Here is a 21,742-nt window from a genome sequence, read left to right on the forward strand (position 1 = left end):
ATTCAATACATTTAAGGGTAAATCCCTAGGAAGTAAGAAGGTCAAAGGACATAATAATGGTGCAGTTCTGATTCGGCAACGTTTCCAGCTTTTATGTTTGCTTAGCTTTGCTTTTACCTTTTGGGTGGTTTGTCCAATGTAGATAAGGTTGCAAGGGCAACGGACACAGTAGATTACATTGACTGAGTTACACTTCAAAAAGAAGGTCAATTTGTGCGTTACCGTGCCATATTCAAATACTTTAGTGCTTTTCATGAGTGGGCATGCATTACAGAAGTTGTATCATGGCTTCCTCCTTCCTCTCTCTGTTTGGACCTAAACATGATTGCAAGGTAGTCTCATTACGCTGTGATTTATATGCCCGGACTAAGTGGTCCTTAATGTTGTGCCCACGTTTGAATAAAAAAAACCAGGGGAGCTTAATTGGTGATGTTGATAGAGGTAAGTAGGGGCCAAGGTTTTTTATAAGTTTGGTTATCTTGTTGCTAGCAGGACAGGGGGCTGGTTTATAGTAAAATTTTCCTTGTCTCAAAACCAAGCATGTTTCATGGATCTTTTCACCAGTCGTCTCGAGTAGCCTCTGTTCATAGGTTTGTCACACAGGATGTCTGCTTCCCTAAAGTAATCTTCTTTTAGTTTGAAATGTCTGCGTATCCTTAAGAATTGGCCATAGGGGAGGCCGTCCCTGAGTGCTCTGGGGTGGGCACTTTTGTAGTGGAGCAGAGTATTACGCTCTGTGGGCTTCCTGTATAAGGTCGTATAAAGACCTCCTTCATAGGGGTTGACAGTGAAGTCAAGGTAGTCTACCTGTGTATTGCTACAATTGTAAGTGAATCTGAGATCTGGTTGGCAGCTGTTGAGCCATACGCAGAAGGAATCCAATTCATAAGAGGTGCCATTCCAGATCATGAACACATCATCGATGTATCAGTGCCAGCTTCTGATATGGTTGTGGTATGGATTGACTTGGTTGAGAACAAATGATTTCTTTATGTCGTCTACAAAGTGAATGGCAAACTTTGGGGCAAAAACTGCTCCCTTGCTCGTACCATTACACTGTTTATAGTATTTATCATTGAACATAAAATAGTTAATTTTCAGTGCTATCTCCAAAAGAGAGATGATAAATTCAGTTGGTATCTTGTGTGGTCTGGGTCTGTTATTCAGATGGGTTTCAATAAGTGTAGTGCCCTTGTCCTGTGAAATGTTAGTACAGAGGGATTCTATATCTAGTGTGACCAAGGGTTCATGTGTGGGGTCAAACTGTTCACGTTCAACTAGGTTGAAGAAGTGTGTGGTGTCTTTCACATATGCTACTGTGTCAAGTACTAGGTCATGATTAAATGTATCTACCTAGAAGCTTGAGAATAGATCTGCAACCTGATAGGATTGGCCTCCCTGGAGGGTTTCCTTTATTTTTGCGAACCTTAGTAAGTGTATACATTACCGGTGTCCTGGGATTTTTATTTTTGAGGTACAGAAACTCGCAGTGACTAATATAGCCTATGTCTTCTGCTTCTTTAGTTATGGTCTGGATAAGGTTTTTATCTCAACTAGGGGGTAGTGTCTCAGATGTTCGTAGTTGGTCCTGTTGTTGAGTTGGCGTATAATCTCATTGTCGTATGATGTTTTATCTTGGATGACAATACCACCTCCTTTGTCACTTGGCTTAATGATAATATTGTCCATGTTTTTTAAGTTTAAGAGACTTTTAATTTCTTCTAGACTGCTATTGTAAGGAATAAAATCATGTTGATTTTTCAATTTGTCTAAGTCCTTCAGGACTAAGTTTTCAAAAGTAATTACCTCTGGCGGTAGGGTGCCAGAAGGAGGATTAAAAGTCAAATGAAAGTTGGGTTGAGACTCTCAGTTGAGAAAAAAGTATTTCAATCTTATTTTATTAAAAAATTGGAAAATCTCGATTTGTATGGTGAACCAATCAGGTTTCTCTGTGAGTACATAAGAAAGTCCTTTGCTAAGGAGTGACATTTCCGTAGATGCTAGTTGATGGCTAGACAAATTGAAGATGGGGACCAGTTCCATATTAGAGGGGGGCCACCTATCCCAATGGTGTTTAGTACTGGTAGACCCATTGATAGAACTTCCGCCGTGTCTAACGATCCCCTGGCGGGAAGTTGTATCATGGCTTCCCCCTTCCTCTCTCTGTTTGGCCTCGGCCTAAAAAATTGTGATTGTTAGTGGAGGCGCTAGGACCAGCCCCTTGGTCAGAGGAGTCAGAGTCTGCCCATGAGTCCGAGAATGACATTGGTTGTTTGTTTTTGAACCGTCCCCAGGTACCTGCCTGTTGTCTCTGTGTGTATTGAGGGTTTGTGAAATAGTCAATCAGGCGGAATGGATATGTCTTTTCTTTGCTGTAATTTTTTATGTCTATTGACATTTTAGTTGCTTTCTTATGATGTTCAAATTTGTGAAAGTCGGAAATAGTTTTTCCAATTTTTCAAGAACAGCCTTGGCGTCTGCCAGGCTGTCTTATTCCAAAATAGCTTTTTCTAATGCTAATATTTCCCCCAGCTCTTTCTTGCTATGTTCAAGTGCGGTGTCTTTGCCAAGGACCATCCAGTGGCACGAGCACGTTGTGCCATTGTGTGCAAATCTGTGTTTGAACTTTGGATCTTGTCGGGAGATTGCTGGCGTATTGCGGCCTTGTAAGCCTATTGGTATTATATCAGCTTTTAAGTACTCTGTGAGCATACGTGCATGGAGCTCGAGTGTGGATATGTTTCCTTTTAAGGTATTCTAAGGCCGTTATTTTGTCTGTAGCTGCATCAGTGGGTGCTGAAGATGGAGTTGATGTTTGGAACAAGGATCATTTTAGCGATGTAGTCTTCTGTGTAAGTGGGGACTACTGATATGGGCATACTCAAGGGGAATGTCTCTGATAAGTAAGGTTAAAGAAAGAAAATTAATTGAAAGAACCGCTCAGAGTGGTAACCCTTGCAGTGTAGCCACTGCATGTAGTATATGTTTCAAAGAATAAGGGAGCCCCAGTATTGTGACCCGGGGTGATTTAGTATTTTGAGAAACAAGGTCAGGTTGAGGCCACTACGGTCCTCGTGTGGCCTAGGCCACTTGGTTATTTTAAACAGCACTAGTCAGGTAAGACAAAGTAAAGTAGACCAGGCTGGACTGAATATGCAATATATGCATCCAATTGTAGCGCAAATCTGGTTCCTGAGGTTGCAGGGACAATAGGCAATACTAGTTACAGGGATTGCAATAAAAACGCTTGCAAAACTACGGCCATGTGTTGTGCTGTTCACCCTAGCTTTTGGCCTAACATTATCTGCCATTGTCTGACCTCATTTTCAGCCAGGAAACTTCTTAAGAATGCTGACTACAATCAACTCTCCACAGAGGCTAAGATACAAGAAAATCTACAGCCAAGTTTATCATATATTAGAAAGGTTTCCCATTGATATGGCAATTACATGAAGAAAATGTCCCTAATGAGTACTTTCATAGGACTTGGACTTCATATAGTTTATATCCATGTCTTCTTCTGTGGTGGATTTAGGACATATGGATTGCATTTCCCTACATCCTTCACTCCCTGTATTGGCTAGATGGACATAATTTGTTTATTTATTTCTAAATATATAATTGCTTTCATGAGAATCAGCGGTAAAAGATTACACTGATTTAATTCAATAGTGACTTTCCGAGTAAAAAAAGATGAAATACAGTATGCTTTAAGAAAGAGTTATATCCTTTGAAATGTAATCAGTTATGTAATCAATTATGTCACTGAACATGTCATAAGTGATGTAACATTTGAGGTCATAGGCAGTGTATTGTGGGGCACAAGTTATATACAAGTTTGGAATATACCATGTATAAATGTGAGTGTTTTTAATTTCTTCAAGCAATATATCCTCTACCAGCAGAGGTGCTCTAGGCAGGCAACTGTAAAAAGTTCCATATCCCCCAACCCCAGGCTGCACCTGTGACGTGCTTCTTCCGCTGACCCCGTGCCACACTTGTGCCACACTTGTGAAGAGCTCCCTCAAGGTGGCGACTCAGTGTCTTCTGGAAAGGTCTTGTGTAGAGAATCAATGGTACAGGTTCATTTAAGCTAAGAAAGCTGCATCCTCCCCCTCTTTACCATGGATTTCAAAAACACTATCCAATTCAGTATAATTTCTGTAATGAGACAATAAAAGAAAGACTAGCAGGCCAGATGTACAAACGATTTGTGTGTCGCAATTCGGTCACAAATCAATTAGCGAATTGCAAAAGGGCCCTATCTTATGTATAAAAGCCATTCGCTAAACTGAAATTGTGTTGTGACCAAATTGTGACTGTTGGACCCTTTTGGCAGATCACCCCGAGACTTTTTTTTGCTTTTTCCTAGCCTGTTTCTGTGACCTGGTGTTGGTGATTTTAGGCCTCTGTGCACTTTTTCACTGTGGTACAGTGTAAAGTGCGTGAGCTCTCTGTGTATGTGTGGTGAGTGACCTGCCCTCCCATAGGAATGAATGGGGAATATGTATGCCCATGGTAGTTGCTGATGTGTGGGGAGTGCAGGGTCGAGTTTGGTATGTGCAAACTCGTGAGATTGAATGCTGCGCAATGGTACATGCGGCATGATTTTATCTAGTGTAGAAGTGCCACTTCTAGAAGTTGGCATATTTGTGTAATTTGTGCACTTGTGAATTGGCACTCCCATAGCTAGATGAAATAGACGGACTAATTAACCAACCTAGAGCCAAAGATTTTAATGAGAAACTAGCCCAAATCCACACAGATTTAGTGGGAGCTTCAGGAGAGGTTTTTTACCCGGTGGTGGCGACCAGGAAGAAGAAGACTCAAACCTTAGCTTGGTATAATTCTACTTGTAAAAAGATCAAGACCGAGCTGATTTCTACGATAAAGTCCGGCACTAATAAGAACAAGGTAGCTGAGCTCAGACGAAAATACAGGGAAGCCATGGCACAAGCAAAGTCAGAATGGGACTGGAACAGATGGCAGGACCTATCCCTAGCATTGGAAACCAGGGATTCTAGAAAATCCTGGTCTCTGGTTAATACTGGTACAGGCGAACCAAAAGCAGCAGTGGAGCCAAATATTGCTGCCTCGGTGTGGGAATCCCATTTTAGCAAATTGTATCAAGATACTCCTGAATTTGCTAATGAGGTGGCCCTTGATATTACATCTGATCCCGCAGTTAAATTAGAATATACATTGGGATTGGTAGTGAAATTCATAGAAAGATTGGCGCTTGGGAAGGCCCCAGGACTTGACAGACTGCCCGGCAATTTGTTTAGATATCATCCAGAGATTTGGGGCCCGTAGCTCCTAATTCTTTTTAATTCCATCCTGGGAGGCATGGAGATCCCCTGTACTTGGCTGGGGACAGAGAAAGTACCAATTTTCAAAAAGGGCTCTCCACTGCTCCCAGCCAACTACAGGCCGATCAGCCTTATAGATGTCCCCCAAAAGCTCTTTTACCGCCTTCTCCTGGACCATCTCCTCAATTGGATGGAGGATAATGTGATTCTTAGTCCCCTCCAGGCGGGCTTCAGGAAAAACACATCCACCATGGACCAGATTTTCCGCCTCGTCCTTCTTTACTGGAAAACAGTGAGGACTGAGGGCGGGAGTCTGTACATGGTGTTGGTGGACCTGAGGTCAGCATTGACTTGGTTCCCCGTAAGAAATTATGGGAGGTTGTAAAGGAGTTGGGCGTTCCTCCACAACTATTACAGTCTATAATTAGGCTCCACGAAGGCAATTTTGCCCAGGTTAGGTGAGGGAGGGATGGAGCGTTATCCTCTAGGTTCCCAGTTCTCAGAGGGGTAAGACAGGGTTGCGTTCTTGCGCCGATCCTGTTTTGCCTCTTTGTTAACAGTGTCATATCCCATCCTGACAATGTCAGGGACAACGACGCACCATTGCTGGCAGGCAGGAGGGTCCCGGCTTTTATGTTCGCCGACGATACCCTCCTGCTTTCCAAATCCCCGATGGGGATTCAACGGATATTAGACGGGTTTGGGGATTTCTGTAGGTCACACGGTCTGGAGATTAATACAGAGAAAACCAAATTCATGATATTCAATCCCTCCTTTACAACTAGGCCCAATCCAATACTGGGTTCTGTAAGGCTGGAAAGGGTTAGAACGTTCCAGTATCTGGGGGTAACTTTACACGAGAACTTATCATGGGGTCCTCAGATAGCTAGATCCCGTTTAAAGTTGGCCCAGATTTCGGGGGCAATTCTAAAGATCGCTAACACATCAACCTTCAAACCCATCAGCCCAGCCGTGGAGATGTATAAAACCCAAGCCAAAGCAGCCGCATCTTATGGCGGTGAGTTGTGGGGTCATAAAGCCGGGACATAACTTCTCAGGTTAGAAAATAACTTCCCCAGACTCCTTTTGGTTCTCCCCCAAGGTACACCCTTGCTGCCTCTAAGATTAGATCCGGGGCTCCCTTCAATAGGGGATGAATTGGAACTAAAACCGCTGAGGTTCTGGCACAGGCTCTGGTCCACTTCTGAACTTGTCCACTATAGGGAAGACCTTAAGCACGTTATGAATGTCAACCAGCATGACAGAATCCCGTGGTTGGCTTTCATCAAAAGAGAATTCTATCGCCTGGGACTTCCTGAGCTGTGGGAGGTTCCTGAAAGAGGTTGCCAAAGGGTTCCACGCAAAAGGCTCATTGAAATATTCAAGGAGAAAAGTCTAGGTTCTCTTGTGTGTGCATCCAAAGTCGGCACTCTAACTGAACAATTTCTGGACTACAAAAATTCTTATCATTTTGAAGGTTTTATGGACATTATATTTCCCATTTTGGCAAGGAAACTGTTCATCCAATGGAGGCTAGGCACCCTGCCCCTCAAAACTTTTACTTGTAAATGGACAGTATGGGACGATAAAATCTGCCCTGGGTGCAATAAGAATGACATGTGTTGATTTTTTGCCCTGCCTACACTAGACCAAGGAAATACTGGCTAGTGCCATTGTGTAGGAATTTGGGCATAAGAAACTACTTACACTCATACAGAATTCTGAAAACAAGTACCCTGCCCCATATAGTTTTCGCAGTTGGCAAGTTTTTAATGGCCATGTGGCAGACAAGGGGAAAAATATTAAAAGAGTGCTTTTCTGTAAAAAGTGTTATGAACTGTAATGAATTAGAGTTAACCGCCTCCTCATGCCCAGACTCTACAGGGAAATGAACTACCGGTGAATTGCACCCTGCCATGCTTTTATTGTGTGTTTGATGTGTTTTAAATGTTTTAATGAATCTTTTATGGTCTCAAATGGCCGAAATAAAGAATTTTTGGATTGGCTTGGCTATTGAGTTATGTTCTGGCACCTCTGAATGTTTTTATGCATCATGTGTCTTCCTTGATTTTACACCTCTGAATGTTTTTATGCATCATGTGTCTTCCTTGATTTTACACCTCTGAATGTTTTTATGCATCATGTGTCTTCCTTGATTTTACACCTCTGAATGTGTTGGTTTATGCATCATGTGTTTTTCCTTCCCTGTACCTCTGAATGTGTTTTATGATGCATCATGTGCCTTGTTATTACACCGCTGAATGTATGTTTTATGCATCATGTGGTTTCCTTCCCTACACCTCTGAATGTTGTGATGCATCATGAGTAATGTGTTCTTGCTTATACCCCTAATTGTATTGTGATACTTAGGCGGTTGTTCTTTCTAGTACAGGTGGTCCTAGTGAGGTCCTGGTTACCTGCGTGACATTTCTCCTAAGGTGTTTAGGGTTGCGTAGGTGGTACTTACCTGTTCCCAGTAGTTACTGGATGTGATCTATAACTGTTATTTTGTGCTATACTTATTCTAAGTTCTAGAAGTGCTATTTCTAAAAGTGTTGATTCTGACAGTGGTCCATGTGGCCCTGTCCTGTAAATAATCCCTTGTGAATATTGCCCGTGCCAGTTGGCACAATATACATGTGTGACTTCTATCTGATGTGTTTTTAAACTACAGAAGTTATTTTGATATAAACTTGTGTGGAGTTCCTTTTGTGGTGTGCCTAGGATGTTGTTGCTGTTGTGTGCTGGCGCAAATGCTTTACACATTGCCTCCGGGATAAGCTTGTCTGCTCGTGCCAAGCTACCAAGGGGGTGAGCAGGGGTTATCTTGGCGTGTGACTCCCTTGCCCTGACTAGAATGGTGGTTTCTGCCTAGCTTTGGCGTCAGCCTTAGCCAACCAGAAATAGCCAGTTCTAACAGTGACCCACAAATTTTACGAATGAAAGTAGCAAATCAATATTAGGGAATCGCTAATACCGATGCAAAAACTGTCAGTCACAAATAGCGAATAAAAGGAAAAGGATGCAAACTATAAAAGCAGGCCTAGAATGCACCACAACTGTCCCTGATAACTACCCTGTACCTGATAGCAAAGGTGATGTGCATACTGGCACGAATAAAGGATTTTTCGTGCCAGGCTGAACCATCTCCAACAAACAGAAGTGGAATTTTATGAGCAAATCAAGCTAGGTAGCACATTTATCCTGGATATATCAGAACTTTAAAAGCAATATTTAGAAAGAAGACTCCGTGCAGCAATTCCATCCCCACCCATGTGCAGGTGTAGTGGTCGTTAAACCTAATATACAGAGGAAGTTACCATGATGTGATAGCTGTTGCAGGAGGGGTGTCTCCAAGTGCCCTTTTGTGTTTCTTCAGGAGATTCCTAGATGCCATGCTTATCAATATCCACCACTACATATACAATATCCAACATAAGAAACAAATTTTACCGGATTGTCAATTTCCCCCATGTCATAAGGTGTATAGATAGGACATGTGGACGTATGTCCACCGTCTCATATTGAATATCTATATAGAAACCTCAAAATACCTATTCCTTGAACATTCTAGTTGTATTCAATGCCCACAACATAATCATTGATTTAGTGTCACAATTTCCCGGAAGTACCTGTGACTCCTACATGATTAGGCACAGCAGAATTTACAGAGGACTAGAAAGAAGGGAGTTTGACAATGGCTATCTATTAGGTATGGAAAACACATGTCCTATCGCGAATATGTAATAGCCCAATACACACAAAATGTATTTTGCCTCACACTAATATATGATTTACAGGTGACAGTGGGTACGCCCTGCATCCATTGATTCTCACACCCTAACGCTCTCTCAACAACCAGAATGATAAAAGATACGACGCAGTGCATCGTCACACCAGAACTGTAATTGAGTGGACATTTGGGCTCCTGCAATCATGGTTTCGCTGCCTGTACAAAAGTGGGGGTGCCCTGTAATAGGCTCTAGAAATTGCTTATAAGGTTGCAACCTGTTTCATACTACTCAACCTTGCCTGCAGAGGAGAACTACACATTGCAGAGTCAGATTCTGAATTGGGTAATGAACAACCTGGAACCCACAGCTCAGCATCCAACAGAGGAGAGCACAGCAGTGGAAAGGAGGAGGTGCAGGGACAACATTGCCACACATTACTCTGCGATGTAAGTCATGGTAAGTTCAACATATTGAAAAAAAATACTTGCATAATAGTTTGAGTGATCAAAGTGAACAAACCTTTATTGCCAGGTGTTTCACAACTGTTTCATGAATATCTGTTTTGCACATAAATATACGAAATATTATGCCAACAAATAGGCTGGACACAGTACCTACCTACCATTAAACTAAATATACAGAAACTCCAGAATCTGTACCCCTCCCTTTTTCCTGTGACTATGTCCAGTATGAGACGTTCCACAATGTGGAGGTACCGCAGTCTGGCTACTACTGCGTTGCAGCACTCATATATCTGTGGCAGAGATCCTGCTGACACTCAACAATTCCTCACTGCCCTTCAACCACCCTACTTGCAACATACGCTCTCTATACAGTTTCCACTGCAGTGGTAATGTCACCAAGCCCCCTTGCCACATCTTCACTGAAGTGCCCCATTTCCACCTGCAGTGTCACAGTGGCTTTGACAAGGCTGAGGTGGCATGTGCAAGCCTTCCAATGGACCTTGTCAGGGCACTGATTGAGACAGATCTGCTCTTTCTGCACGTCTGGTTGGTAGTGTCCTCTGCTATCTATGTGCATAGATTAGCTATGATGTCAGTGAGGTTTTCCAATTTAGGTGCCACTGTTTTGAAGCCCACTGATATTGCACGCTGAATGGTATGCAATTTGAGGTTCACTAATTTCATTTCTTTGTGCTGTTGGTGCTGAATTTGCAGCAAGGATGCCTTAAGGCCACCAAATAGCTCTTCCTGTTCGGCATTTGGCTGGGAACAAGAAAGCGGCTGTACATAACGTATATCACTGCAACTACGATCATGCACTGCAGTACACTGGTGTCGGGCATGACAACTTGCGGCTGCATATTATCCTCATATGATAGTAGGGGAGAAAGATGCACTGCTGGCGTGGGCATGAGGTGGTGTGGACAGGCTCTCCCCCAATCCTGCTTCCCCTTCCTTCATTGGGACCTGTTCTTCTCCTCATCAGGTGCATCAGTTTGAAGAACAGACATGCTATTACTTTTTATCATATTAGGAACCCATTTGTCTTTAGTTGTACAATATGATGCAATAAATGTCTGACACTGACTGTCATTATTTAACTACAAGCCCTATGATGCACCACATGGGATACTTTAGCTGTGTAATGGTCCCTGTTAGAATTGGGGGTCTCTGGTTGGTGCAAGTATTCACTTGTGAAAAGCAGGGACCCTCTCCTCTAAGTCAGGGTGAAGGATGACCCCCTTGGAATTACCCTTGCTCACCTGTTGAGAGCCTCGCTCTACACTGAGCCGCTCCCTGCCCCTCGGGTCAGGCCGCATGCTCCTCTGCTGCTGTTCGCCACTGGAGGATTTGGAGTGGTCAATTGCCCCCTCCCTCGACAATCCTGGTCTCCCCGAGCGCACATCTCTAGCCTGGACGGCCGCCCGTGCGTTGTGATCGCGCCCGGCCACCCCGCTGTGCCCTCTGACCTCAGGAAGAGGCCGTGCTGCATACCCAAAGGACTCGCCACCTCTACTGCCCGTATTGGAGGTCTCCGTACTGCGCCCACCCTCTGGTAACCACCCGCCGTCCGCAGACCCCAAGGTACGTCTGACCGGAGAAGTGCTATATGACTAGTTCGCTTGCCTGGCTCAGGAGCGGACGTCGCGCACTTCCGAAGAGGAACTACTCACTACGGGCGCGGGGCCCGCAACATTTGTTTTCCCCGTGATTCCTTGTGCGCCTTCAAAGTGCCCGGTGCGCATATCTGCCACCTAGATCGCTGGTGGAGTGCGGCGCGTACCCGGGACAGCTTTCCCCCTTTGTTCACATCAGCGTACGAGTCGCCACAGCCCAGTACGACTCATACCAGCCTGTAACACCAGTAGCGCTGTACGCGGCGTACCGCGGGAAGCGTGAGAGTCGGGAGGACTTCGCTCCCCGGCCCATACGACGCACAGGGAAGCTCGTTGCAGCGTGCTGGCGGTGCGGTCCGGGCCCCAGTGCCTGGATGAGGTGCCCACAGTGTGTGAAAAGACCTCGAAGACAACCAAAGAATTAAAAGAACTATTTTCAGTAAAAGAGACTAGAAGGAAGCAGCTTACTATCCAAAAGTTACTGCTTACCTATATACCGTGTTAAGTTAGCATGAGCTTATTAAATGATTAAACGCCATTTTACCTTTTGCTGCTTCTGCACACGACACATAATTGTTGTTTTAGCTTTCAACCAAGAAGAGCGTTGTGATTTACACAAGAATAATACGTTATTGCTCTGATATCAACTTCGCTTAGTAAACGGTGTCTGTAGAGTGAGTGCTGAAGCCTTCAAGGATAACTAAACACAGTGTTGTTGTAAGGTCTGATCTTCGCACTTTCCTAGACATAACATAAATGCAGATGCTGCCAAATCTGTCTTTAGGCGTGTTTTATATTGCTTTGCAAAAGAGCACACAAACACACTTGATGGTGCTTCGCATGCAGAGAGCTGGTGGAAGATGATGTGATCCTCTGTCACTGAGAGATTGAGGTATGGGGTCGCCCTGCTAAAAGCCCAAAGAGACCTTCTTAGATATAATATAATATGCTAGTTAGGGAGGGTGAGAATTAGGTGTTGTTAACTCCTATTCATTTCAACATTTTAGCATGTTGTCACCTTTTGCCTTTTATGGACTAGTAACTTTGCTGATAACTTTGCTTCTTATAATATGTTTGCTTGTGTTATCTAAGATACTGCGTTTGAGAACCCTGCATTAGTAAATAAATATTTCAAATATGCACGCATCCTCATTTACTCCACGTTCTGGTTTGAAATGATTGTATAACGTAAGAGTGTCTATGTGTTCCACGTGACCTGAGGTATTCTAAGATCATGTTCTGGTTTGTCTAAACATTGGGAGTTTATTATGACCAATGAGACACCGTGGCTAGCTCGGTAACGGGATTTTGGGTACTAAGGTGAGTTTTGGGCCATCCTAATTCACTGAGGTTCCAAATCTCTATGCACAGTTCTGTAGGAGAACGGAATCCCTGCTACAGCAGTCCTTAGGGAGATATTCTGTAGCCCACCTGCGTAACTTCAAAGCTGATTAACACATTTTCACAGCTCATTCCATCTACCTGCACAAGATGTTTCTATGAGATTAGGAACTGGAAGTATAAGTTATGGGACTGTGTTAACATTAAGCCCTTTTGAGAATCTCTGTTTAAATGGCTGCGGGCAAGTGGACAATGTGTTGGACCCCGGGACCCTGAGTAGCATGTTGGGCATGCAGGGGGAGCCTAGTGTAAGGGTCTAAAATAAACATGACGCTGTATTTCACCTCATCAGTGGATAGATATTTCACAGCACAAACATTGAGATCGACATCTACCCTCACGTTTGAAGTATGGATACAGAAAATGAAGAAGACACTGGAGCTTGAAAGAATTGACCATAAGAGAATGGTTTATGCAAATGATTTGAGAAGCAATGGTGTTAGCCCAAAGATTAAATCTAAGGATGACCTACTGATGAATGTTTGTTGCCTAAACTGTTAATCAACACATTTATTCCTCTGTACATTATATAATGAACACAGTTTTGTTTATTCCTGCTCTAATGAAATGCACTGAACTATCAATTCACGTCGCAATGAAAAAAGATCTACTGCTTCTCCCCATCTATGACTCTAGCCACTATTTGTGGATCTATCCTCTTTCCTGACACCCTCCCTCATCTCTTTCCTCTAGGAATGCCTGAGTCCCTTTGACCTGAGGATGCAGCCCCCATCAACTGCAGCCACCGAGGCGACAATGCAAGCATTGAATAATGACAAAATCCACACCTAGCCTCCTTCCCGCACAGCCAATGCCCTGATCCAAATATGTGCATTGATAAGTCTCTGTAAGGCTGCACTTCTCCATGTGCATCCTCTGTTTGACATAGTCAGGGAAGGTGCCACATCCTTCCATCCCTACTGGCACCAAGATGAACAATTGTTACTTACCTGTAAACAGGTGGTTCTCCAGTATTGGTGTCTTTCATAGATTCACATGCTTGAATATTCCCCGTCGTCGGAGTGGGAGTCCCACGGTAAATAAAATAGCAATAAATGCTAAATATATAATAATATATAATAAATATATATATACATAATAAGGAAAAACCCAAAAAATGCATACAATAACCATCTGGTACCTAACCAAGAGTTTCCACATAGGAATGCATGGGGAAAAAGAAGTTCCAATGCAGCCTATCCTTGTCATTATGTTAGTCCAAACTGCAGCCAATCAGGCGCCAGCAGCCCTCTAGAACCTTCTCCTCAGAGCTCAAGCCCTCAGATTTTCGTAGCACAAGAGTGACCACAGAGTCTATGAGGAGAAGCGAGCCTCTGAGGGGAGGATGGGAGGGTCGCATGTGAATCTATGAAAGACACCAATACTGGAGAACCACCTGTTTACAGGTAAGTAACAATTGTTCTTCTCCAGTATTGGGGTGTCTTTCATAGATTCACATGCTTGAATATAGAATAGTAAGCAGTCCGTATCCGAACACAAAGTTTCCAGGATGCAATGTATACACAAGAGGTTGGAATCAACAGGTGTAAACCATGCCATAGAAGTTACAAAACTATATGTATACATAGAGAAGACATGCATAAGACTGGAAACCATAGGAGGAGGGTAGAACAGAGGCTCACCTTATTGAAAAAGATTACGGAGCACAGCTTGTCCCACTGCGGTATCCCCTTCAGCCATGGCACCCAGATTGTAGTGCTTCGTGAACGTGTGCCTGCTGGACCACGTGGCTGCTCTGCAAATCTGATGCAATGGAACTCCGGCAAAGAGTGCAGTCGAAGAGGCCACAGACCTGGTAGAGTGGGCTCTTACTGTAGACTGTAAAGGCTTTCCCGCTTTCTGATGGCAGAAAGCAATCGCCGAAGCCACCCAGCGGGCTACTGTAGGTTTGGTGACTGGTCGCCCTTTTTGAAAACGGCCATAGGCCACGAAGAGCTGATCCGATTTTCGGAACTGGGCTGTTCTGCTGATGTAGAACTTTAAACATCTTTTAATGTCCAAAGAGTGCAGGCGTTGTTCCGCAGGTGATTGCGGATTGGCAAAGAAAGACTTCAGTATAACAGGTTCATTAATATGGAAGTCTGACGGCACTTTTGGAAGGAAAGTAGGGTTAGTGCGTAAAGCACAGAATCCGGTTTGAACTGTAGAAATGGTCGTTTAATCGTGAAAGCATGCATATCACTCACTCGACGTGAGGACGTCAGAGCAAGTAAAAGCACAACCTTCCAGGTGACATACTTGAGGTCTGCGCTATGGATTGGTTCAAACGGAGCAGTCATTAATTGTGACAGGACAATGTTGAGGCGCCACTCTGGAGGAGGACGCCGAACTGGAGGAAAAGTCCGAAGAAGTCCTTTGAAGAATTGACGTATCAATCTGGATGAGCATAAGGAGGCGGAGCCATCATGGCGGAAGCGTGATATTGCCGCCAGAAAAACTCTTAAAGTAGCATGTGACAAACCCGACTGAGCCAGATGGAGAAAGAAAGGGAGGAGCTCAGCGGGCGTGGCACGCAAAGGATGTACTCCGGCGTCTGCACACCAGTGGCAAAAGCGTTTCCATTTCAACTTATAGGTTTTTATAGTTGATGGAGCCCTGGCCTGAGCGAGGATGTTACGACACTCCTGAGGGATGCTTAGATGTGCAAATTCACAGTGCTCAGGTTCCAGGCTGACAAGCTCAGGGAAGAGGGGTCCGGATGGTAGATTTGACCCCTGTTCATGGAGAGAAGATCCATTCGAGGATGAAGAAGAATGGGTTTGCATTGAGACAGGAGTAGCAGCTCTGAGAACCACGCCTGTCGTGGCCACCTGGGAGCAATCAGAAGGATGTGGCAAGGCTCTCTCCGCATCTTCCAAAGTACGCGAGGCACTAGAGGGATCGGAGGAAAAGCGTAGGCGAAGAGATTCGACCAATCCATCAAAAGGGCATTGCCTTGGGACCCTTTGTGGGGATGCCAGCTTGCGTAAGCGGGGCATTTGCGGTTCTCTGGAGTCGCAAAGAGGTCGATTGCAGGGAATCCCCAACGGTGAAAGACCATATCGAGTGTAGGCTGGTGGAGTTCCCACTCGTGGTTGGATGATCGGGATCTGCTTAGGGAATCCGCCAGGAGGTTGGACAACCCCGGAAGATGTACTGCAGTGATTTGGATTTGATGATTGATGGACCAGTCTTAAATCGCCTCTGCCAGGCGGGATAACACCGGAGACTTCGTTCCGCCCTGTTTGTTTATATAATGCATGCAGGTCGTGTTGTCCGTTTGTATGAGAACTGACTCTCCCTGCAGCACTGGTTGAAATGATTTCAGGGCCAGAAAGATAGCCATAAGCTCCAACTTGTTGATGTGCCAGGTCTTTTGATGGAAAGTCCATTTCCCTTTCACGGACAGGTCTTGGAGGTGAGCTCCCCAGCCCTCCAGGGAGGCATCCGTCGTCAGTGTTAGATCTGGGGTGTTGGACAGAAAAGACGTGCCTGCTGCTAGCTGGTGTGGTTGTGCCCACCATCTGAGCGCCTTCTTCATGGGAATGGTGATGGAGACCTGATCGTTGAAGGAACCGGTGACTTGACGCCACTGCTTGTCCAGAGCCTGTTGGATAGGTCGTGCTCGTAGTCGGCAATGAGGGACAAGAGCGATGCATGACGAAGCCATCCCTAGAAAAGACTTCAACAAGCGGACTGAAACGCACTTCTTTGCGAGAAGTAGCGAAACTAGCCGGAGGATCCTCTGTTGACGTTCCACGTAGACAAATGCTTTGGCTAGGTTGGTGTCCAGCGTTGCTCCTAGGAAATCTTTGCAAGTTGTTGGCTGCAATTGAGATTTCTCCAGATTGATGGACAGACCCAAGGAACGGAATACTGTCTGGCAGATTGCAGTATGGTGGAGAAGTTGTGCGCGGGATTGGGACTTCAGGAGGCAGTCGTCGAGATATGGGAATATCTGTATGCCTTGGAGACGAAGAAAAGCCATGACCGGAGCCAACATTTTTGTAAAGACTCGGGGGGCTGAACGGAGGCCAAATGGAAGGACCCTGAATTGGAAATGAAGGTGCCCCACCTTGAAGCGCAGGAATTTGCGATGAGCCTCTAGAATTGGGACATGGAAGTAGGCGTCCCGGAGATCGATGGTAGTCATGAAATCTCCGACTGAGAGCAAACGCAAGATCTCTGTAAGCGTGAGCATACGGAAGGTCTGGTCCTTGAGATAATGATTGAGTGCTCTCAAGTCCAGTATTGGTCTCCATTCTCCGTTCTTTTTGATGACGAGGAAAAAACGGGAATAAAACCCCTTCCCTCTCTGCGACTTTGGCACAACTTCCACCGCACCTTTTTGAAGGAGAAGGCGAACCTGATGAAATAGTTCTTTGAGGTGCGGAGGTGGTGTACCGGAAGGTGGCGTTGGAGGAGGTACCTCGACAAATTCCAATGCATGGCCTCTCTTCACAATGTCGAGTGCCCAACGGTCCGTAGTAATGGAGGACCATTGAGAACCAAACAGAGAGATTTGACCTCCAATTCTCAGTTCGATAGAGGAGTCATTGACGTTTGTTGGATTGTCCTCTGAAATTAGACTTCCCTCTGTAAGTTCTGGCAGGCTGCTGACGGGAAGACTGCTGGCGGTTACCGGTGTAACGCTGGTTACCTTGGTTGAAGGACCGGTATTGACTGCTTCCTCCACGAAAAGTGGACGTAGTGCCACGTCCTCGAGCACCCCGAAAGGGCTGCTTCTTAAACTGAAGGTTACCCAAAGCACGTGCAGTGTCCATGTCCTTTTTAATGGATTGTAGCGCTTCATCAATATGCGCTCCAAATAATGACTCGCCGTCAAATGGCATATCTAGGATTCGTGCCTGAACTTCCTGCCGAAACGAAGTTGAGCGTAACCAACCCTGGCGACGCAGGACGGCCGCTCCAGCGAGCTGGCGAAAACCGGTGCAGGCTACATCCTCTGCACAATCTATAAGTTCTTCTGCCGTCCTTTCTCCTTCTTGCAGAATTTTCTGTGCTTCTGCCTTGGAAGCATCTGGGAGTAACGCTACATAGGCAGCCATGTCAGCCCAAGCCTGACGGTCATAACGGCCTAAAATGGCCATTGCGTTAGCTACTCGAACTGTTGTAGAGGACATGGAGGAAAATTTTCGCCCAATAGCATCCAGGCGACGGCCCTCACGGTCCGGAGGAGCAGTGATTGTAGACGCCGGATTCTTTGAACCCCGTTGAGCTGCCTGCGTGACGACAGAGTCGGGCTTAGGTTGACCTATAAGGCATGCTGGAGATCCTATAGGAGCTTTGTATTTCTTTTCTAACCTTGGCAGCTGTGCTGGTAGAGAGCTTGGCGTCTTCATTATTTTCTCTCCTTCAGACCAGATGAAATCTATAATCGGGACTGTGTGGATCTGTTTCAAGGGCTGGTTTTTGAAATCGTATAGGAAGCAATCTTCCTCTCGGTGTGCTCGTGGCAATTTGAATCGCTGTGCTGCCCTATCCATTAACCGGTGGAAGCCCGCGATGTCTGCTGGAGGAGAATCCGCTGCAGGCACCTGAGAAGGAGATGGTGTTTGAGCACGATAGTCATCCCACTCCGCCAAATGTTCCTCACCATCCTCATCTACTTCAGAAACTTCACCATCTTCACGCTCTGGAGGATTCTCGTCATCATCATCCTCTGGATAGATGGTAGTGTGAACACGAACTGATGTAGTTCGATGAACAGTTACAGGCGACGCTGGTTGAGGAGGAGCCAGAACCGGGTCAGAAACTGGATTCATTACTGATGGGACTGTTGTAACCTGTGGCGTTGGTGGGAAACGCCGATTGTAGTCTTCCAACATACTTTGGAGGTTTGATATCATGGAGATAGGCAACATCGCAGTTGGAACTTGAGTGTGAGTCGTTTGATGTTGGCCATAAACATCTTCCTCGTCGTTACTGAGGTCTTGGCACTTAATATTTAGATCCGAAAGACTGTGAGCTTGGTCATCAGACTCTTGATCAGAATCAGTCGCAAACAGCGGAGATGGAGGATTAATCATCTCTTGCTCTGTAAGAGTTTCGAACTGTGGTTTGCTGGACTGCAAGGGCATAGAGGCATTGTAGCAAAAGAAGAGGCCGGCGTCGAAATTGTGTCCTGCGTACGCGTCGACGGCATGACATCAATTGACTTCTGCGATGGGATCGATTTGGATGCCATCGTCGACGAGGAGACCGTCGACGGAGCAGTCTTCAGTGGTATCGATGGAGTCATCGTCGACGGAACCTTCACTTTCAATGTCTTCGTCGACGGAGTCATCGTCGACGGAGTCATCGTCGACGGAGCGGTCGTCGATGGAGCGGTCGTCGACGGAGCGGTCGTCGACGGAGCGGTCGTCGACGGAGCAGATGGAACAAGTCCCCTCGTCAACGGGATAGCCGTCGACGGTGCGCTCGTCGACGAGAGCGTCGACGGAGTCAAAGCCTTCATACCTCTAGTCGACGACGACCGGGTCGTCGACGAGTGAGCTTTTTTTCGTCGTTGAAGATGAAATAGGAATCACAGAAGACACAGTCTTAGAGCTGAGAACCACTCTCATCGACGATGAAGACGTCAACGCTAAAGCCGACGACGATCCAGAGGCCAGCGTCGTTGTGACTGTCGTCGTCGATTTGGAACCAGAGACAGCCATTCTCGTCGACGGAGTAGAAACCACCGTCGTCGACGGCAAATCCGTTTTCCTCACAGAAAAACTGGACTTTGAAGCAGAAGGAGCCTGAGAGCTTTGTCTCGTGGGCCCAGACGTGGTAGGCAAAGGTGAAGACACCGCAGGGGTCATTGTGAGGGAAACTTTCCTCTTTTTAAGAAATGGTGAAGGCACCTCCTGCACACTACCACGTTTAGAAGCTGCTTTAGAACGTCCTGACCCAAGACTTTCAGCGTCAGACATTACATTATCTTTGTCTTTAAGCCTCTGAAGCCAGACAAGTAAACGGCCTTCTCTGTCCTTTTGAGTTTTCTCTGAGAATTTTCTACAGAGTTTACAGGTACCCACTTCATTGTCCGGGTAAAGGCAGTAAATACACTTACTGTGTGGGTCATCATGAAATAATCGCAGCTTTCCACAGGAGGAGCAAGCTCTGAAGAGAGACTTCTTACTTGAAGACATTATGGAAGAAACTGGAACACTTGAAGAAAGAAGACTGAGCAGAGCTCAGGGAGACTCCCTTACACACGACGTGCGGTAGAAAATCTGAGGGCTTGAGCTCTGAGGAGAAGGTTCTAGAGGGCTGCTGGCGCCTGATTGGCTGCAGTTTGGACTAACATAATGACAAGGATAGGCTGCATTGGAACTTCTTTTTCCCCATGCATTCCTATGTGGAAACTCTTGGTTAGGTACCAGATGGTTATTGTATGCATTTTTTGGGTTTTTCCTTATTATGTATATATATATTTATTATATATTATTATATATTTAGCATTTATTGCTATTTTATTTACCGTGGGACTCCCACTCCGACGACGGGGAATATTCAAGCATGTGAATCTATGAAAGACACCCCAATACTGGAGAAGGATGGCTATTCCTGAAACAAAAACTCACACAAACCAAAATTCTGTTAAGACTGTCTAAAGCTCAGCTCCTGCACAGCTCACACTGACATTGACTGTAAACTGCTATTGTGAGCCACCTGGGTTCTACACAGTGGGTGGTGTGTGAAGCATGCTTCCATCCAGGCGGGCGTGGCTCAGGAATGAATAAAGACAAGCAACGATATATCTACCCAGACCACCAATCGCATTATATTTTTCTGTAAATGTTCTACACTACTACAGAAAAGATGGATCTTGCCTATCTTAAAAGAGTTAGGTTTGAGACAATGCTGCCCTGCTTTTTTTAAACTGCAATTTTTAAATGATGGAATTTTTATTGATGGTTTAACTAAATACATGAAAGGTGGCAGTAAAACAAAGTAATGCCTCATTCTTCTTTACTGCGATATGATTATAGTTAGAAACTGTTGTGTTCATAGATGCATATGAAATGATGTTGCAGCTTTTATCTTAAACGAACGTTATTTTAAATGGTTTGTCATTGCACATGTACAATATGAGGCATATATTTTAATGTACTGTGCTTTTCTGATATAACAATTTACATCGAATAAAGCTTATTTTGATTTGATTTGATTTGATTTGATTTGAATAAAGAGAGTCTATGCTGCTGGGGCCAGTCCCAATAGTATCTCTGTGTTGTGTAGGGTGTATGTTCTCCCATCCAACTTCAAAGTAAACCCAGTAGCGGCTGCTACCTACCAGGTGTGGTGAGGCGGCAGAGAGAACGAGGGAGGGAAGGAATAATAAAATATAGCACTTACCTTTTTAACCTCTGGCTGCCACCTCTACTTTCTCCGTCCTCCTCTAGGCAGGAAGCACACAGCCTCCCAGAATACCCTGACCAATCACAATGTTGCCATAGCAACGTTGTGATAGGTCTGAGTGCCGTGGATTAGCGCTCAAACAGGGGCTGGCAGACTGTGCATGTTGTCAACGCAGACTGTAATACAGCCTGCATGGAGAACATGCAGAGTGCGCATGACACTTTGTCTGCCCCAAGATGGCCGGCAAAAACTTCATTGGAACTTTAGGTGCTGCTACAACTGCCCCCCCGTGACGCTTGGAGCCCATCCCCGACCACCTGGCTTCAGCTGAAAGCTGAATACAAAAAAGAAAATGATAATAACAAACTTTATTAACAGTTTATATTTTGTATTCAATTTGCAGTTGAAGCAGTGGGGCAACGCTCCCCTGCCTAGGCCGAAGAGCCAGCTTCTGGGTAGACCCCTCTTCATTAGCTCACAACTACTATCTGCAAACTTGCGCCTTTAGCCTGTCTTCTCATCATTGGCTGGTCTGCCTGAGGAACCCAGAAGCTTTTTAATGTGCAAGTATTTTAATTTGAGTATATGCATGCATTGTCATACTTTATGTCCCTTTCTCCATCTCCAGCCAGGTATATGTGTTTTGCCAAATTGCCAATGTACCATAATAGTGTTTTTGATGCTGTGTACAACGTTTCTGATAGAAAGCTACATGCTAAATACATACAACTTAGTTGATAAATTACAAGGCACACTCCCTATTTTGCTTCTGGCTTTGCTTGCTTTTATTCATATATTCGGTTTATCTTGTATGTGATTGGTTTCACCTGTGAGTTATGAACTCCTGA

General features: G+C 45.1%; 1 protein-coding gene across 4 annotated transcripts in view; it reads right to left on the minus strand.

Moving 5' to 3' along the window:
* LOC147709785 (uncharacterized) overlaps positions 1 to 21,742 on the minus strand; it is a 1,097,608-nt gene that overhangs the window by 425,277 nt on the left and 650,589 nt on the right. The window lies entirely within an intron of this gene.

The sequence above is a fragment of the Lissotriton vulgaris genome, chromosome 6 (assembly GCF_964263255.1).
Source record: "Lissotriton vulgaris chromosome 6, aLisVul1.2, whole genome shotgun sequence".
NCBI lineage: Eukaryota > Metazoa > Chordata > Amphibia > Caudata > Salamandridae > Lissotriton > Lissotriton vulgaris.